Source organism: Desmodus rotundus, chromosome 1 (genome assembly GCF_022682495.2).
Source record: "Desmodus rotundus isolate HL8 chromosome 1, HLdesRot8A.1, whole genome shotgun sequence".
Taxonomy (NCBI): domain Eukaryota; kingdom Metazoa; phylum Chordata; class Mammalia; order Chiroptera; family Phyllostomidae; genus Desmodus; species Desmodus rotundus.
Genome location: NC_071387.1, coordinates 179964036 through 179981655, shown reverse-complemented (window position 1 = coordinate 179981655; position 17620 = coordinate 179964036).

Below are 17620 nucleotides of genomic sequence, written 5' to 3'. Positions count from 1 at the left end.
GGGATTATTTGAATGTCTCCAAAAATGTGCTATGAATTGCTGTAGAAATTAAAATTAATTCAACAGAAAAATAAAAGTCATTACTGCTCTCCCTTCTTCCCCACCCTCAGTTGACAGCCCTTTGTCCTCTCTGCCCCAAGCACCAGCCAGCTTACAAGGCTGTCCCAGGCAGGAGGCACAAACTGGAATGACTCTCCTGGAGTCACCTGACATCCAAGGCAGCGATTTGTGTGACAGATCTTCTCATAGGAGAGATTCTGTTTTCACGAGCTCCCTGGCTGTTGGCTGTTACTTCTAAGAGTGGCATAGACAAGGTTGTTCTCCAGCCAGGGCAGCATCAACTCCTGAAAGGTGGAAAATGCCCCCAAAGGACAGGAAGTCTGTGACTCCCCTAGGACAGGAAGCAGGAGGTGATGTTCCTGCAGGGGCCTGCAGAGCCATCCCAGCTCCAGTTAAAGAGAGGAGGGGCTCAGACAATCCAGCTGGGTATTCCCAGGCTCACAACTCCAACTTAGCCCTCTTTCGTCCCTACCAGTTACCCCGGATCCCAACTAATTCCTCTCCCTCAAATTTCTTCCTTGCTCATTGCAGCCCTAGCTCCCAGACCCCTGTTGGTATGGCTCATGGCAGATGGTCTTGAAGGCTCTGTTCTCAAAAAAAAAAAACAGAGGTGAGAGGAAGAAAGGAACGTACAGGTAGGAAACAAACTCCCCACAAACCCTGAAGATGAGCTGAAGGATAAGCTAGCATCTTCCTTAGAACCCCAAATCTTGAGGGAAGCAACAGAAAACAGCCAAAATTGTGCATAGGCACTGATGACCTGCTAGAACATAGAATAGTCCTTACCGTGAAGACTTTTCCAGGCCCTCTTCCTCTACCCCAAGAACAGGAAAGTGCAGAAAGAAACCAACATTTGTCAAGCACCTACTATGCTCCAGGGGTTGTGCTAACAGCTACCCCACTGATCATTCACTTGCAGCCTCTCCTTGGGTGCTCAGGGGGATGGAAGCCCCCAACACTCAGAAATGCTGACCATTAGGTCATCTTTTAGAGAGAACAGCTGAGAGTTCTACCCATGTGTTCCTGGTTCCTGGTTCCTTCTGCACCATGGCATGAGTTCTCCAGAGCAGGATACACTTTCATGAGAAATGTGGCTGAGACGGACAATGTTGGACCCTGGTCTGCATGTGGGGAGCAGCGGGGAGAGAGCAACATCAGTCCAAAGGTTGAACCCATCTGTATTTCTGAGGTAGTTGTGTATTTAAAGGGATAGACTGAACAGCAGTTAAACCCATGGGAATCGCACTCATTTCCCCAGGACGTGAAAGAAATAGCCCATCCAAAGATCTTCTCTGTCACAACTGCAGGTGGTTGCTGAGCTATTCCCACTGTCAAACAAAGCATCTGTGCCCACTGAAAATGGCTACATTCAGACTAAGAAAACGCCCTTCCAAGGTTTCATAAAAAAAATAATCCCACTGGTATTTTTCTTGTGCACAAAATGTCTATTGCATTGTGGGTTGAGAGCTCTGTGAACTCCCACTTGCAAACTGAATGTCACAGAAAAACTGCCACTCTTTACCATGGATACAACACTCACTTTGACACCCCTCCTTGGTTCCTGGCTTGGTGTGCAGAACAGTACTGGAGGATGCAGCTGGAGAGGACTTCAGGAGTCACTGGGAGGCAGAGGGGAGCCCATTCAGGGATGCCCCTGGCTGAGGTGAGGACCTGGGCCCGCTGGCGCCCAACGCTGAACACTTCCTATGTTATAAAAGTAAAATTACAAAGGCAAGAACATAGGCATAGAATTCTAAGACTGTAAAGCTTCTCCAGCTAACATCATAGAGTCTTTTTTAAAATCCAGATTCTAACATAACAATATAATTTAGGCAAACAGGGGACAATTATCATTCTTGTTCATATTGGACCATTAACCTATAAATGGGAAAGATCATCTTTGACCACTATGCCTTTATGACATTACTAAACAGATTAATAGGTATGTAGCTCATTGGAGCCCTCACTCCTGGCACCAGTGTGAAGAGGCACCTTTTGGCCCCCAGAACCCACTGTTAGCCGCAGGATTTCTAAGATCCTGACGGAATGTCTGTGGCACCCGCTGCAGAACTCATCAAGATGTCTCCTGGGTTCCTGCCACTGGCGTGCAGCTTCCTGGGGCAGACACCACGTGTCCAGTCACAGCGGAACATTCAGTGAGCAGCTGTTGAGGTATTTGATTGATGGGTGACGGATGGATGAGTGAGAGAGTTAATCACACTTTATCGGGGCCTGTGTGGATGTCTGCTTCTCCTTGGTGAAAATGACAAAGACAAAGCTCAGAACGCCTGGTCCTCTCCTGTGTCTGTGGCCAACACGTCACTGTGGGGCTTACTGAGAGGGAGCTGTGTGGACCAGAACTGCTCTCGAAAATCCAGAACTATCCAGGCTCTATCCATATCCATCCTGAGGAATCAAAAATTTCTGGATGGAGAAAAGAGAGAACAACCCAAATCTTAAGTAGCCACTAGACTGAGGCAAAGAAGAGAGAGCAAAATGGACACATTTTATTAACACCAGGAGGGCCAGGAGACAGCAGTTCTGCCTGTTCATGCAAATGGGGTCCAGAGGATTGAGCAGTGCTCAGTAACCAAGGACCTCACCTTCCATAGTGATGACAGTAGACTTGTAGTTCTCACTCTTCTGGTGTGCTGTCTGCTTTGAACTTCACAGGAACTTGAAGTCCTGGCACCTTGACAACACTGATGGCCTTAAGGAGAACCTGACCTCAAGGGGCAAAAGGCCCCATCTCCATCACCATGTGAACAACCCGGGACTGAATTTGTGGGCCCAAGGAGGCTGTAGTCAGTCCTAGATACTCCTCAAAGGTCTCACACTACAAACACACAAAGGAATATTGGGCATGGAAGGGGTCAGGAGTGCAGAAAGGGCCAGAAGATGCTAAGGTGATTGATTCTGCACCAAGGCAGTTCTCAGAGTTCAGAGGGCTCTGATTTCAGCCCAGGTAACAGGAGAAAAGAAAGACAGTGCACTAAGATTAGTCAGCTCAGCTAGTTTGTGCAAGATGGTACCACTTAAAATTAACACATAGAAGAGCAATTTAACGAAATCGTCCCTTCATCATTGTTTTTAATACCCCTCATGAAAGACCTACATGGGCAATGGGTGCCTCAGCAAAGAGGAAGCTTGCAGGCTCTATACTCTACAAGGGTCAATCTTGATTCTGGAATGGAAGCACCAGTACCTGAAGAGGAAAGGGGGAAGCAAAAGGCAAAATCTAGACAGGAGCAGCCATCCCCCTCCCACAGTCCCCAATGAGAACACTACTTTCCACCCATAGCCCCACATAAGAGTGCACATTCCCCTCCCACAGCCCCCACAAGACCACTCCTTGTTCTCCCACAGCTCCCTAATGAGAGTGGCCCTCCCTCCCCACAGCTCCCACAAGATCAGGCCCCTCCCCTCCCACAGCCCCAGACCCAGAGCCTGGCTCCTCTCTTGGGCAGACAGGACCTCCTGTTGTCTCAGTTTCCTTCTTCTCCTTTCTCAGCTCCACAAGTCCTGGAGATACCTCTGTGTGTCCTGGGATCCAGTGAGAGGCCGAACCCTCTGCTTTCTACTTGCAGACCCCATGACCCTTCAGGACTTCTCCTCTGACTCCAGGTGCTGCCAGGATGAGCGCTGCTGAGTGTCAGGGGGAGCATCCAGACCTGCCCAAGGCTGACCAGCCTCTACTTTTTTCTTTCTTCCTCCTCTTCCTCCATTGTAGACAGTTGAGTATAGGATGGAGTTTAGGAACTGGCTCCCTCCAAAAAAGCCCCTTTTCTGGGAGCAGAGAAAGTTCTTCTTGGGATCTCCCAGAGCAGCCAGGATCCCAACATACCAGAACATAGGTGGCTCCTAAAGAGGTTTGTTCAGTGCATCATGGTTAAATGGAGGGAAGGGACAGGAATCAGTCCTACTCTTTCCCCTACCTGGCTCTAGATCCTACCCAGCTCAGCTTAAGCCCTGAGGTTTGTTCCCTTCAGCAAGGTTTACCAACAGACCCTCTGTACTCCTCCCACTGGGGCAGAATCAAATGGGGGGTATCTAAATACAGATTCCTGGGACATAGGCCAGACTTACAAATCAAACTCTCTGAAGGCGGGGACACAGAAGTCTGCATTTAAGGAAGCTTCCAAGGTGGTTCTTCTCCAGCTCCAAGTCTGAGAGCTGCTGTCTTTCAGTCAGCTAAGAGGGCAGGACAGGGAACCCGGGGAGGGGGCGGGGAGGATCGTTGCAGAAAAATAAAATGGATCAGTGGCATGTGAAACTACACAATTAGAGAGCTTCACCTTTTTGTCTATGTCTTTCAAACACCTCTGAAAAGATCACCTTCCCTCACACCTCAGTGTGAATGAGGACAGCAGCTTTTGATAGGATGTGACTTACATAGCATACATGGACTGTCTTGAGATTCAATGATGGGTGTCCTTTTAAGAGTGAGCCCGAGGGACATTTGAGTTGGAGACACACAGGAGAAGAGGCCATGTGAAGACAGAGGCAGAGATTGGAGTGAAGTGACCTGCGGTCAAGGGACCCCTGAAGCCACCAGGAGCTAGAATAGGCAGGAGGGATCCTCCCCGGATCCTCCAAAAGGAGCATGGCCCTATGACTTTATTTTGGATTTCTGACCACCAGAGCTGTGAGAATATATAGTAACTGTCTATTGTATAAGTCACCAAGTTCGTGGTGCTTTGTTTTCACATCCCAAAATGCTCATACAAGAGAGTTCCTGATCTGAATCCTCCACCCTCCCAGCTAATAAGAAGAAGACTGAAATCCATGAGAGGGGAGAAGGCAGTGCTTGGCCAAGGGGGTGCTGGGTATTGGGGAGAGCAAGGACAGAGGGAAGGGGTGTCAGTGAAACTGCTGGGAAGACTGAGGAAGTTTCTGCAGGAAGTGGACCTTCCCTCCCTAACTCAACCCTGATGAGCTGCAGAAATCAGCTTCCAACAGGAAAAGGAGGCCCTGCTATTTGCTGTAAAGTAGCTCCCTGGCTAGTGGCTATAACTTGCACATGACTGTGATTCCATTAACCACACAGGAATGGAATGCTGTGTCTCTCCTTCAGGGCTGTATCAGTTCTCTCTCTAAGCATGGCACAATTTCCTCTCTTAGACAGAAGTAGTGTCAGGATGAAGGCCTCCTCTGGCTCACGGGTTATGGCACCAAACACATTACACTAGTGAATGGATCGTTAAGAAAGACCATGGGCTGGACCACTGAGATGAACTGTAATAGTTACAAAATCAAATGAAACAAAAGAGAATCTGTAAACAAGCACATGGGAAGTTCAAATGGTGACGAGTTGTGACTGTTAATGCCCGTAGTGGAGCAACCCCAGATGCTGCAGAACCTCTGGATCCTGCCAAAGGCAGTTTCAAAATCCAGATATCCGTGGCGGAATCTGACTGCAGGAAACCGGAAGGTTTGAACTTGAGAATGTATTTTCTCCCCATCGTAGCCCTTCTGTGATGATTATAGGAAACCTCTGTGAATGTCTTTATAATAAGCTTCCACATTGATTTAAAGAAATTATATAATATGCTGCTTGTTGATTATAACATAATTCTGTAATTCAAATTAGACCAGCCTTCAACAGCTTTGAAACATAGTGTGTTAAAAATGGTACCTACAGGTTAAAAGATACAGATTTGGAACACCAGGATTTACATGGAATTATCACACAGACTTTGATAGAGTCCGGGACTGATTCAAAAGAGCAAGTTTCATATGAAGCTGTCTCGTTCTCTTTGAAAGTGCCTTGATCTCTGCACAGCCATCTATTAATTATATTACAGATAAGGTAAATAAAAGTGTTGCAATATGGAGATCACAGCCTTCTTTTTTCTTGTGGAGACGAAAGGTATGGGCTCCTGTGAAGTCTGTGGGCAATGAGGGATGATAAAGGTATTCTATAGCCAAAAGCCTGTATTTATTTTGACACATGATGGAAAGATCTGAAGTTCAAGAGCTGAAAGGGGGCAACACAGATGTGGCACAGAGGAAGGAGGTCCAGGGAGGATCCAGATTTTAGCCCGGAGCACAGAAAGGGGAATCTTGGGTTTAGAAATGTTGTGATTGTTGCTGTTGTGTTTATATTTTCATGGATTTTGATATTTAGAGCAATTTTAGGTTTAGTGAAATTGAGTGAAAGTGTAGCAAGTTTCTAAGTTCTCCCCCCGGCCACACATGCATCTATCCACATTCCACACCAGAGTGGTGTCGTGTTACAATCAGTGAACTTACATGGACAAGTCATTGCCACCCAAACCCATCTTTTACAAGAGGTCTTTTTAAATTACTTTAATTACACAAATGGTGGTAGATAGAATGTTCTCTGACATCAGAGCCTGTTCTGGGCAAATAGGAGATATCCCTCAGGGGCCCCATCACTCACAACCACATGTTCAGTGGGCATGCCCCTGACATTTTTCCATGGCTTAGGAAATTGGGAATATCTGTTCTAAAATTTTAGGGAAAAAAGTACCTTCCCTGATCTATGACCTGATCTATGAAGTACAATATTAGAGTCTCTACAATAACTGATCAACATGGTTAAGTCAAGTCAAATTTGTCTTTTGGGAAAATGAAGAGAGCCAAGGGTGGGTGTTACGTTTGGGCCTGAGTCCTCTGATCATTACACCCTTAGTCCTTGCCCCAGAGGCTGATACGTAACACAGTTTAAACGGGTGTTTGTTGATTGAATGGGTCCTATGTCACTTTTTTTTTGCTCCTGATTTTGGGTTCAGTCATTGCACCTATATTAAGCTTTGTTGTTGGTTCATTTGCTTCTATTTCTGACATTCCTGATTTTATATGCATTATTTATTAATTTTTTAGTACATGTGCCTTTACTGTGAGCATCTGAGACCATTTTTAGAGGTAGATGGAGAATAGGACATAAAACTGAAGCAAATGTGTGCTTCGGGTATTGACATTAGTCAAAACATATTGCATTTAGGTAGAAGCCAAGTTCGCAGCCTCGTGTTTAACTGTGAGTGATTATGTTTTCTGATTGCTTCAACTTGATGTGCCTTAAAGAGCTATTCAGAAAACCCCACTTTTTTCGGCTGTGAATGAATCATTTCCTCACACAGAGTTTCCTGTGACTCATGCACTCATTCATTCTGCAAGTGCATGTCAAGTGCCTGCCCAGTCCAGATACCGGAGAAAAACTCTTGACCACAGAGCTGTGGCCTTGGCCTGGCGGATGGGGCTTCAGTCTCCCTGGGAAAGAGAAGTGAGTTAAAAGGCTTGTGAAGTTGTCGGCTGTGAGTCTATGAGCATGAGTAAGTAGAGTCAGCATGAAAGTGTTTCCAGAAAATAATTTTTATCAGTAACAACTCAGGGCTAATTTTTGGCAACCTGAATGCATATTTCAGAGAAAAAAATAAGAGATGTCTAGAATATTGAGAAAGAAATAAGTATTTCCGGACAAAGACTTATTTTACCACTCTCTCAGAAACCATGAACATGAAGATGGACTTTGGAACAAAGGAAGAGTAAGAAGTGGCTACAAAGACAAACCTGGTCCTTAGACCTGAGAACGAAAAAGGAGGCGGCCTTGGGAGTCAAGCAATGAAGAGTTAAAGGAGGCTGGCTGACTTCTGTGCTACTCACATGAAGTTTTATATTGCACTGTTGAGAAGAGCTGGGGAAAAAGAGGGTGTCCACTGAAGGCTTCTCTCTTTCTGCCAACCAGCTCACATGTGTAAGGGAAACCTTGGAATTAGGGAATGCCCATCTCTACAACACCCGCGAGGAGAAGCAGGAGAAAAGCCACAGCCAATTGAATCTCCATCAGCTTCCAAAAACATCCCAAGTAAAAAGAAATAAAACAAAGTTATTTCCATGGAAACAAAGCTTCAAGACTACGTTAATCCTACTTTTACACATAATGCCACCCCTGAGGCCCATCCTGGAAATTCTGGAAAAATTTGAGACTGACCATCAGACTATCTCATAAGAACAAAAGTCCTGAGACCCCAGGAAAATGTGGAAAAATCTTTGATCACCCCCTGAGTATTATACACCATCACCATGTAGGCAAATGGGGCTCTTATTAACTCACTGATTAAACCCTTGTCTAACTATCATGCAAAACTGTTTTTCGCTATGGCTTTTCATTTTATTTATGTTTTGTTTATGCCAAGCCATTATGATAAACTGCAACAATTACCCATTATTAGCTACAGAGAACCAAATTTCATAAAGATTTGTTTAGCTAGCTAATTTTTCTTGATCTTCCCATTAGGAAAAAAAGCTAAATGAATTCTGGTTGACTGCAGTGGACACAGACTATGAAGCATTATAATCTCACAGCTGTCTGTTATCAATGCTACAATGACATTTTGGATGAAAAATCAATTTTTTCCCTTCACTCCTTTTAACCTATTGAGCCATCTCCTTCCTTCCCTGGACTCAGATAACATAACTCACCATGAAAGCCAGACAGAAACGGCCTTAGGCATGTCCACAGGAAACTCAAATCCACGTCATCGGCACAAGGGCCCATGTCCTCCTATAAAGGCTGCGTTACCCCAATGACCTAATCACACCTGTCAACTCTCTTCGTTAATTCTTAAAACTCCCCAGGTAAAGAGTTAAGTTGTTTCTGTTAATAATGCAAGAAGGTACGAGTGCCAAACAGGCAGCTTTGGAGAAAAAGGTTATGACTCTGTTAAACAGATGCCCAGACCTGCCTGGGCACGCACTGCTGAGTGAAGTGTGATGTGTGGGATGCCCTTACTGCCTGTCAATTGATCCTGTATCAGCCACAGGCACTTTTCCAAGCTCCGGGCCCTTTCCCCCTCCCAACAGTGACATAAATGGCCTGTGTGCTTAGTGTAGGGATCAGGTGACGGCTCTGGAGCCAACAACATGGGATGCACGTTGGACATGGTGATGCCACTCAGACACGCAATGAGGACCACAGAGCCACTCCTGGTTATCGAGTCCTGAACAGACCTCCTCAGCCTTTATGCCCCTGCCTGGCTGAGAGAGCACTTCAACCAAAGTAACACACCTACCCGTGACTCCACCACTGGTGGTACTAAGGGGACGTAAAGCAAGCCCCTGGCCCCATCCTTGTGAGCACTGTTCTGAGCTCCAAGAGACTGGCTGTCCTCTCCCCTGCACAGATCTTCATCTGCAGAGCTTTCCCTACTGAGCTTCCTGCACATCCTTCTCAGAACAAGCTGTCTTGCAGGAGGGTCAAACCATCTGTAAACTGTGTCACCTGCGCAAGTCACTTAGCTTCTCTTCACTGCAGTCTTCTCATCTGCAGAGTGATAATAATGGCACCTACTTCACAAAGCAGCCAGGAAGATGCATGAGAGTGTTTGTTACTCCTCCTGCCATCCAGGAATTGAACTGCTAAAAGCATATCAGTTATTACTGCACAGAAGATTGTGTAATGGCCTGAGCAAGTTATCATTGTAAAGGGGTAGGATTTCCTCCCGTAGAAGTGGACACTCATGCTTTCTCTTATAAACCACTATGCATGTGTATGTGTTGTTTTATATTTGGTGAGTGACATCATTGGGAGCTCATAATGATGGAAATAAGGTGATATGAGTTACATTTTTAAAAATCCCTCCCAGACTACGTTTACCATTCAGCAGACAGACAGGAGGAAGGTAAAAGGCTTTTCTGGTGATCTGAGTAAGAGATGGTGGATAGAAGCAGGGCAGTAGCTGGGGAAAGGGTTAGAAGTGGTGGGATACAGGGCTTACTGACCTACAGGCTATGGGGTGAATGAAAGCGAAGAATTAAAGATAGCCCCTTGGGTTCCGCACACTTGGGGCAGCAGCAGTCTTGTTTCTTTCACAAGGGCCAGGGTATGGGGCCGGTCTCAGATACAGAGGGATCAAGAACTCCCTGTGGACACATTAGTTTGGCTGCCTGTTAGACACCCGACCTGGAGTCCGGGCAACAGGGCACTTATCTGGAATCATTTGCACAGTGATGCTATTTAAAGTAATCAAGTGGGTGAGATGGCCTAGGGATAGTAGAACTAGAAACAGAATATGATCCATGAAATGCCCGAGAATCAGCTGTCAGGAGGAGCCAGTAGGAATGACTGGAAGGAGATGGCCAGTGTGTGGGGAAAGACAGGGGAAGCAAGCAGTCCTGGGAGCCGAGCTGGAAAACGATTTCCAGCTCCCAGGATGAGGGAGAGCAGCTGAGCCAAATGTGCAGAGAAGTAGAAGGAAATGGAAGTAAAGGGACAACAAACTGGTTTGCACAATGAAGCTGCTAGTGAGCTTGGTGGGGCCCGGGTAGGTGGAAGGTGAGGAACGAAGCCTCATTGGAGGGAACCTGGGAGACAAGAATGGATGTTGGCAAAGTACATCCGGGTTAGATAAGTTCCAAACACGTTTTGAGTGAAGACACAGCAAAATGGGGACATGGGATCAAGATAGGCCATATGTTTGTTAGTTTTAGAAGGGGGTATTAAAATGTTACGGTTGTATGTGGATGAAGATGACACAGAGGGGAGGAAAATAAACCTGATCTTGTAGAAAAGAAAGGGTTGTGCGTGGTAGAGCCAGTTGCGTCTGTAAATAAAAGAAAGGACACAGGTTCCCCAGGAGGGATGGGGATCTGGTCTCAGGCAGGGATGCTTTCTCCCTTTTCCTTCCCTCCCCCTTCCTTCCTACCCCGTCCCATCAGAGGAAAGGGTGGATTGGTCATAATCAACAAAGAGGGTCCCAGGCTCAGTGTTAGGTGGTTGGAGGCAGCTCTTATCTGACTGGGGTGGTCAACAGAATGGGGGTGCTGTGGCTTTAAGAGAGAGACGTGTGAAGTCACTGCTTTAATGGGAGCACCAATCCATGGGGTACAAAGGCAGTGGACTGTATTTTAATTTCAACAGTGGCTCACCATGGCCAACCACAAGCTTTGAGGGGCTCCCCACAGGAGCTGTTTCTCAGTGTGTCCTTTCTTACTCTATATCTTTCTGTAGGTAGGATGGCTAGAAGGAAAGGGTGGGTAGACACTATGACTAATAGCTCAGCCCCTCTGCCTGTCCCCACCCTACCTGCCTCAATGACATATCTTTCCTCCTGAAGACAGAGCTCTCTGGCAACCCCAGAATCTTAAGGAACAGGATGCTTGCCTTTGTAGTCTCCACAACATCCTCCACACAGCACAGGATCTAGTCTGGACCAGTGTGACCCCAAAGTAATAATTTTATGTTTATTTTTAGAAACTGAGATATGTCGCTGGGAGCTTTTATCTGAGATATTAGACTGCTGATCAGCTTGGAGGGTCTGGGGACATGAGGACATGGTCACTGTCACTGGAAGGGTTCCAAACACATAAAGGTGCCTCGTGTAGTTTGTCACCTACAAGAGATGCACTTGTGCAGGGTCCACATGGGCTGGCCCCTCAGTATGCACATCTTCAGGTCTGTGTGCATTTAGATGAGATGGCTTTTCATCTCCAAGTGGAGCGTGGACCACTTAGTTCTAAATTTTTCTCTCCCATGCTCTTATGAGGGTTGTCATCTGTCCTGATGCACACCCACCCCGGTGTGGGAGTGGATCTGCACATTGGACCTCCACGTGCTCAACCTGCACCTCCCGCATGGACTGGAACACACACATACGGAACCACATCTGATTTTAAAGGACAAATTGGGTTTAAGTCTCAATCTCAGGAAAATACACTACAATTAAGTTTGTAACTTTTAGTAAACTTTATTCCAAAAGTATTTGCAATATTGCATTTTTCCTGATTACAGAAGTCATCTTTCTCATTTAAAATGTCAGATGGTGTTTAAATATATTGCAGAAATCATTTTGCTACATATGTAAGGTGTTGTATGTATACCTTAGACTTACACAGTGACATAAGTAAATTATATTCAATAAAACTGAAAAAATGTGAAAACAACAAACAAAAAAGTCAAAAATTTATGTAAAAGTAAAGAAGAGACATAAATCAGTGGCATGCCACTATTTAACAGAAAACAATGAATAGTTTTGTGAATTTCTCCCCAAGCTTTTTTCAGTGTATATGAGGATAAATACAGAAATATGGCTAAATCTAGATTTTTCAGGATTGAGATTAAATCATTAAGACAGTCAGTACTCATCTTTTGTCTCTTACCATTAAACTATAAATATGTTCATATTGTTAACTTTTTGAAACTTGCCTTTCAATGACTGCATACTTTTCCATAGGGTGGTTGGATCAAAATCCATTTAATTTATTTCTTCCTTTGAGACTTTTGAGTCCATGTTTTACTCTCATAAATAATGTGATGAACACAGATCTTTCCCTGAAACTCTTAAGAATTTCTTTAAACCCTCCTCATCCCTCCTTAGAGAGTTCTTCCATATACTCTTCTTTCTTATACTTTCATTCATTTCTCTTCTTTTAAAAAAAATTATATACAGGAAAAATGCCCCTGGATTACTCCAGGGTTCAAAGTCAAAATTAATGTTGTTACCTTTGGGGAAAGGCCAGGATTAAGAACAGAAGCAAATGCAGAGCCGGAGGTCAGGAGGCAAAGTCAAAGACAGAACCATCTGGATGGATGCTGGGCTCTCCATGGATTTAGAAATGTCAGCCACTTGGAGGTAACAGAACTGGCTCTTCGGACCCCACCTGCTCGCTCAGGTTTTAACAATGATGAAACTCAGGAGTTTGCTGCACAAAATCTGTCCTGGTGACACTATAACCACAGATGCCACAGGGGTGGGGATGGGGGACAGCATTACATATCTCCCTGAATAGTTGAGCATTTCGGTTTCATCTGTTATGGTTTGAAGCTATCATATCAGACATCTGTAAGTTAGTCATTTAGCTTTTAAAACAGCCCCTCAAATTTGATATTCTTTACTGAAATGCAAACAGCAAAAATGGAGCACGTATCCCCCAGAAGCATGCTTTTGGGCCATTAGGAAAAAGCCCCAAGGAGCAGTGTGTATCATCTGTATCCAGCAGGTAAGACTAGTAACCCGTGTGCTCAGCCCATTGGTGTGTGGGGCTGACTGCACAAAAGGACTGTATGGTTATGCCTTCTATGTGAATTCATCCTGAGCCTCTTCGTGTGTGTATGCAGGAAACAATATGTAACACTTCCATTTCAGAAGTGTTGTCTGTATCCCCTCGGACTCATGTCCAAGGAGGGTGGGCTCCAGGCTGCACCCATGAGTGGGGTCATCCAATTCTCTCAACTCCCTAGAAGCTCACGATCCCACCACAGAGGATTCCACGTATCCTGGTGCCCAGTTTTGAATGAACAGAGTCCCCTTGAGCTCCCCAAGGTGCATGGGGCTCAAGCTACTTTCTGACAATCCCAGATACTCAGTGACTGGTCCAGGTAAAAGCTCCAAACTCATTCCACTTCCCTAAAAGATGAGCTAGATTCCTTTCTGAATGTCCTAGGCTTTCCTTTGTGGTTGCTTGCTTCCTTTCTTTATCAGTTGCTCAATACAGATGCCTTTTTTACCTTCCTGTGATTAAAATGTAAGCAGTATGCATTTCATGAAGATAGGCAGGTACAAGGCTGACTGCCCAGCTGTGATTCAGGTCTTCTCCTTGTATGCCATACAGATTGGAGACCAAAGAGCCTTTCCAAGGGTTTCCTAAGAAGGGAAAGGCAACTGGTCCGCCTCCATGTCTTTGTGCCTCTTTATAGCCCTGGTGTAATGTGTGAGTCAGCCCTGGTTTCATTCACAGCCTTGACCTGGTATTTTCTTGCAACTGATTTAAAAGACATTAGCTCCTACAAGCTCCTTGGTGGGAAATTAAGCAAAACTTTGTTTGAGAAGAAAACATGAGGAAAAGAATTATGCCAAGAGACCTGGAAAGGAAAGCAGGCCCCAAAAGGCAGCTTTTCCCCTCCTTTTCTTGGCAAAATCAACAGTCCCTCTGGTTCTTTACTTCTCAGTGCCTGGTCTGCCATCTGGCTTTTAAGTGGTGACTGTGAGTTGATATCGGAACAGTGATTGGCCTTGCTGTGGGTATGCCAGGTTCACGGACATGTCTGGTGAACACTGCACATTCTAGGTGATAGCGGCCGTTGCTTTCATGCCTCCTCCCCACCCATGCTGACCCAGAGCTCTCTCCATAGGGGAAGGGTCACCATGGTTCACATTCCTACCCTGCTGATGCTCCTCAGGTTTCCAGGAAACAGACCATGGGTGGAGTAGTCCCTTCTCATCCTGGGCACACATGGTTTATACACGAGCTGTGTTGTCTTCTTTTCTTCTCCTTCTCAGAGACTGTGGAACAGGATAAAACCCCACCACGTGGAATTATAGCATGAGGCAGGTGCTGCTCTCCAAGAAGCCTGGTCCCTTCATGAGTCGTGAGGCTTCCAGAAGCTGCCTCCCACTTCACTCAAAGTCCTTTTCAGTCCTCTTCCAGAAAACATGAGGTCAGGGCACCTTTATTTTAATTTGGTAACATTTCTGTTTAATGCAAATGCCAGTTATAAGGAAATTTATATCGCCACCTATTTGCAATGATTAATTACAACAGTAATAGTAACTGGACACAATCATTGAGGATCAAGTGGAATTTAGGGGCCTTTGATTCCCTGTGAACTAAACGTCCCTACTGCAGACGATCACAAGGGTAAAGTCCGAGTACCTCATTCTGCCACTCTGGGCTGAAGCTTAACACAAACAAGGCTGGCATGGGGGGTACTTGTTCCTTCTGTCTTTGTTATACTTCAAAATGTCTACCAGCCATTACCAAGTAGGTGGGTCCTTGTAGCCGAAATGACAGCAGCCTAGGAAACATGAGTTTGGTTTAACATGGAACATTCATTCTCCAGTAGGGGCATCTCATAACTCTGTAGTGAACTGGTATCTGGAATATAGACAGCAATGAAGCAAGCAAAGTCATGGACTGAGAATCCCATCCAGCCTGGACGCCCCCAGGAAGCCCCTGGGGACGACCACCTGTATGCTGTCAAAGGTGGACATGGTCCACACTGGCAGAGGTAGGGGGCACAGGAGAAACTAACTGGACAGACAGAGAGATAACACAGCAATGTGTATGCTCAGAAGATCCAACTGCAACTTTGGAATGAATACATTTTACTTTGTGGCTTAAAGTTATTTGCCACTGACAAAAGCCTATTGCTGGAATCAGGGAGCCTCAGCTACCCAAAGCTGAGGTTTTGGGGGGAAATCTTCCTGTGACAGAAGGTTGGTCTCTGACATAAGCCCCATTTAATAAATCACGTTTTTGACCACAAAATTATACACTCTTCAACATCATCCTTATGATCAAAGACACATTGCCACGATAGAACCATCGGCATGCCCCCAAACAGAACTAGGTAAGCATCCTCATGGGATGGACACAACATTTTCATGTATGGGAGAGATCAACTGTCTATCTGAATTGGAAACTGGCTTATTTTCCATTTGCTATGGCGCATTATTAAAAATACACTCATAAAACTTTAATATTTATTTCCTGTTCTGTTATTAGGACACACATCTTGGACACATCACAGAAGACAAGAAAGAAATAAATTATTGTACTTATTTTGTAGTGACCTGAATTTAGCATCAGATGTGAGAATCATGACATGAAATTTTGGTAGAGAGATAAAAGTCAGACCACATGCGGCCTGATATCTGTGGCAGATGTGGGCTCGAGAGGGGCGCTGGCATTTCCTCCGACGGGTGGATGTGCTCCTCCAACGTGGATGTTAACATGATTAGCAATGAAAGTATGCTTTGTTCCTCTGCCTTCACATGGTCTCAATATTGGCAGTTATCGTTTACTTGTATTTTTTAAATCATACATTACCCCGTCCCTTGGACAGATGCTGCCTCAGTGCCATTTAGAGCTCCACCATACAGACGTCGGTTCATAAATTTCCAGATCCATGTGCTAAAAATAAGTGCAGTGGGGTGTATGTGTTTCCTTTTTACTTAATCCAACTATATACCTACGCATCCACACATTCCTACACACATTGAATAACTGACTTTCTCTGTGGGTTCCTATGGTTTTCAGCCCTAAGATGATTTTTCTTAGTGCCCATACCCCCTGCACATAGCTGTCTGCCCCCAGACACCCATTAATTGACTGCAAACACAACTTTATTGCAAAATGACTGCAGGTTTATTAAGCAACTGGATTTACAGGCAATAACATAATCAATATAACATTAATATAGCACATAATTAAATAAAATTCCGACAAGGTCCTGCCTGTATCCTGAAATATACAGAAGTTAATTGTTTTCACCAATGGCATTAACCAGAGGGATTTGAGACCAAACTTGGAAGAACAGAATCCCCAGTTGTTCTTATTTTTTAAAGTATTTCATGGATGTGAAGAGGAAACCATCCCCACAACCCACAGGAATGCTGTATCAGCGGGAGCTCCCCCACCCACCCAGACCTCTCTCTCCCAGGTCCTAGGGGACTGTAGTCACTTGGCCGACTAGTGCTCTCAGGATGGACGAAGGGGCAAAACGCAAGTAACAAATTGCGTTTAATGTGTTTCACCACCAGTAGAAAGAGGGCCGACCACTGCAGGCTCTTGGAAAGTCACCACAGAACGGGCCACATCTGCTCCAACATGGAAGCACACAATGCCCCTGGAGTGAAACCAGCCGGCATGGTTTCCAGAGTCATGTGTTTATGTTTAAAATTCAGGGAAATCCCCTCAGAATGCTTTTGCAATGGGCCCAGAAAGCAAAATACTATGAGAAGGAAGCACGTGAAGTGGGAGGAAGCAGGGCAGAGGCACAGTCCCCGGGACATTTGGAAGATAAACACCATGGATGGGAGTGTCCCAGGGAAGGTTACTAACTCGCTGCCTCCACACCCCTCTCACTTAGCTCCACCTCTTAGCCCCACACAGCTCCCCGGGTTGCCTCTGCAATTTTAGTAACTTGGAACTCACTGCCTTTGCATTCTGTTTCCCTCATTACTGCCTATCCTGCCACCAAAATTAAGTGTTTAGTTTAAGCTAAAGTCAGTGTCTTTCCTGAATGTGAGTGCACAAAATCATCTTAAAGCCATTTAGCGTAAAGTACAACTAGACATAAGGAAAACCGAAGCGGTGTCGTCACTCCTACTCAGGATCCACTTCTATGGCACTGACTGGGTGCTCTACAGAAAGGCCGCACCTGAAAAGGTCTGGGTCTCAGAGGGAAAGCGAAACGTCAAAGGCCTTTGAAAATATTTAGATACTGAGCCTAGTATGGCTCCAGAAACAGAACAGTTGCGATGAGCTGAGTGAATTTCAACAGGTCCTTGCAAAGTCTGTCTGAGTGAGCAGGTCCTGGAGGCTCAGTATTTCAGGAACGAGAAGCCGTTCACATGCTTTGGGCGCAAAGATGGTGTTGCCTGCATCTGGGCCATGGCGAGGGTGACGGTGAGTCAGCATCATAACAGCAGTTAGCCAGGCCAGGAGGCCCTGGGAGCCTGGGAGGCCAAGAGGACACAGATGGCAGCCACTCTGGCTCAATTCTAACTGAAATGAAGACTACCTGACGGGTCATGCCAGAGTCACAGGGGATGAAGGCTGGCCCCAGGACAGGAGGAACAGGAGGGTCCATTTGGGG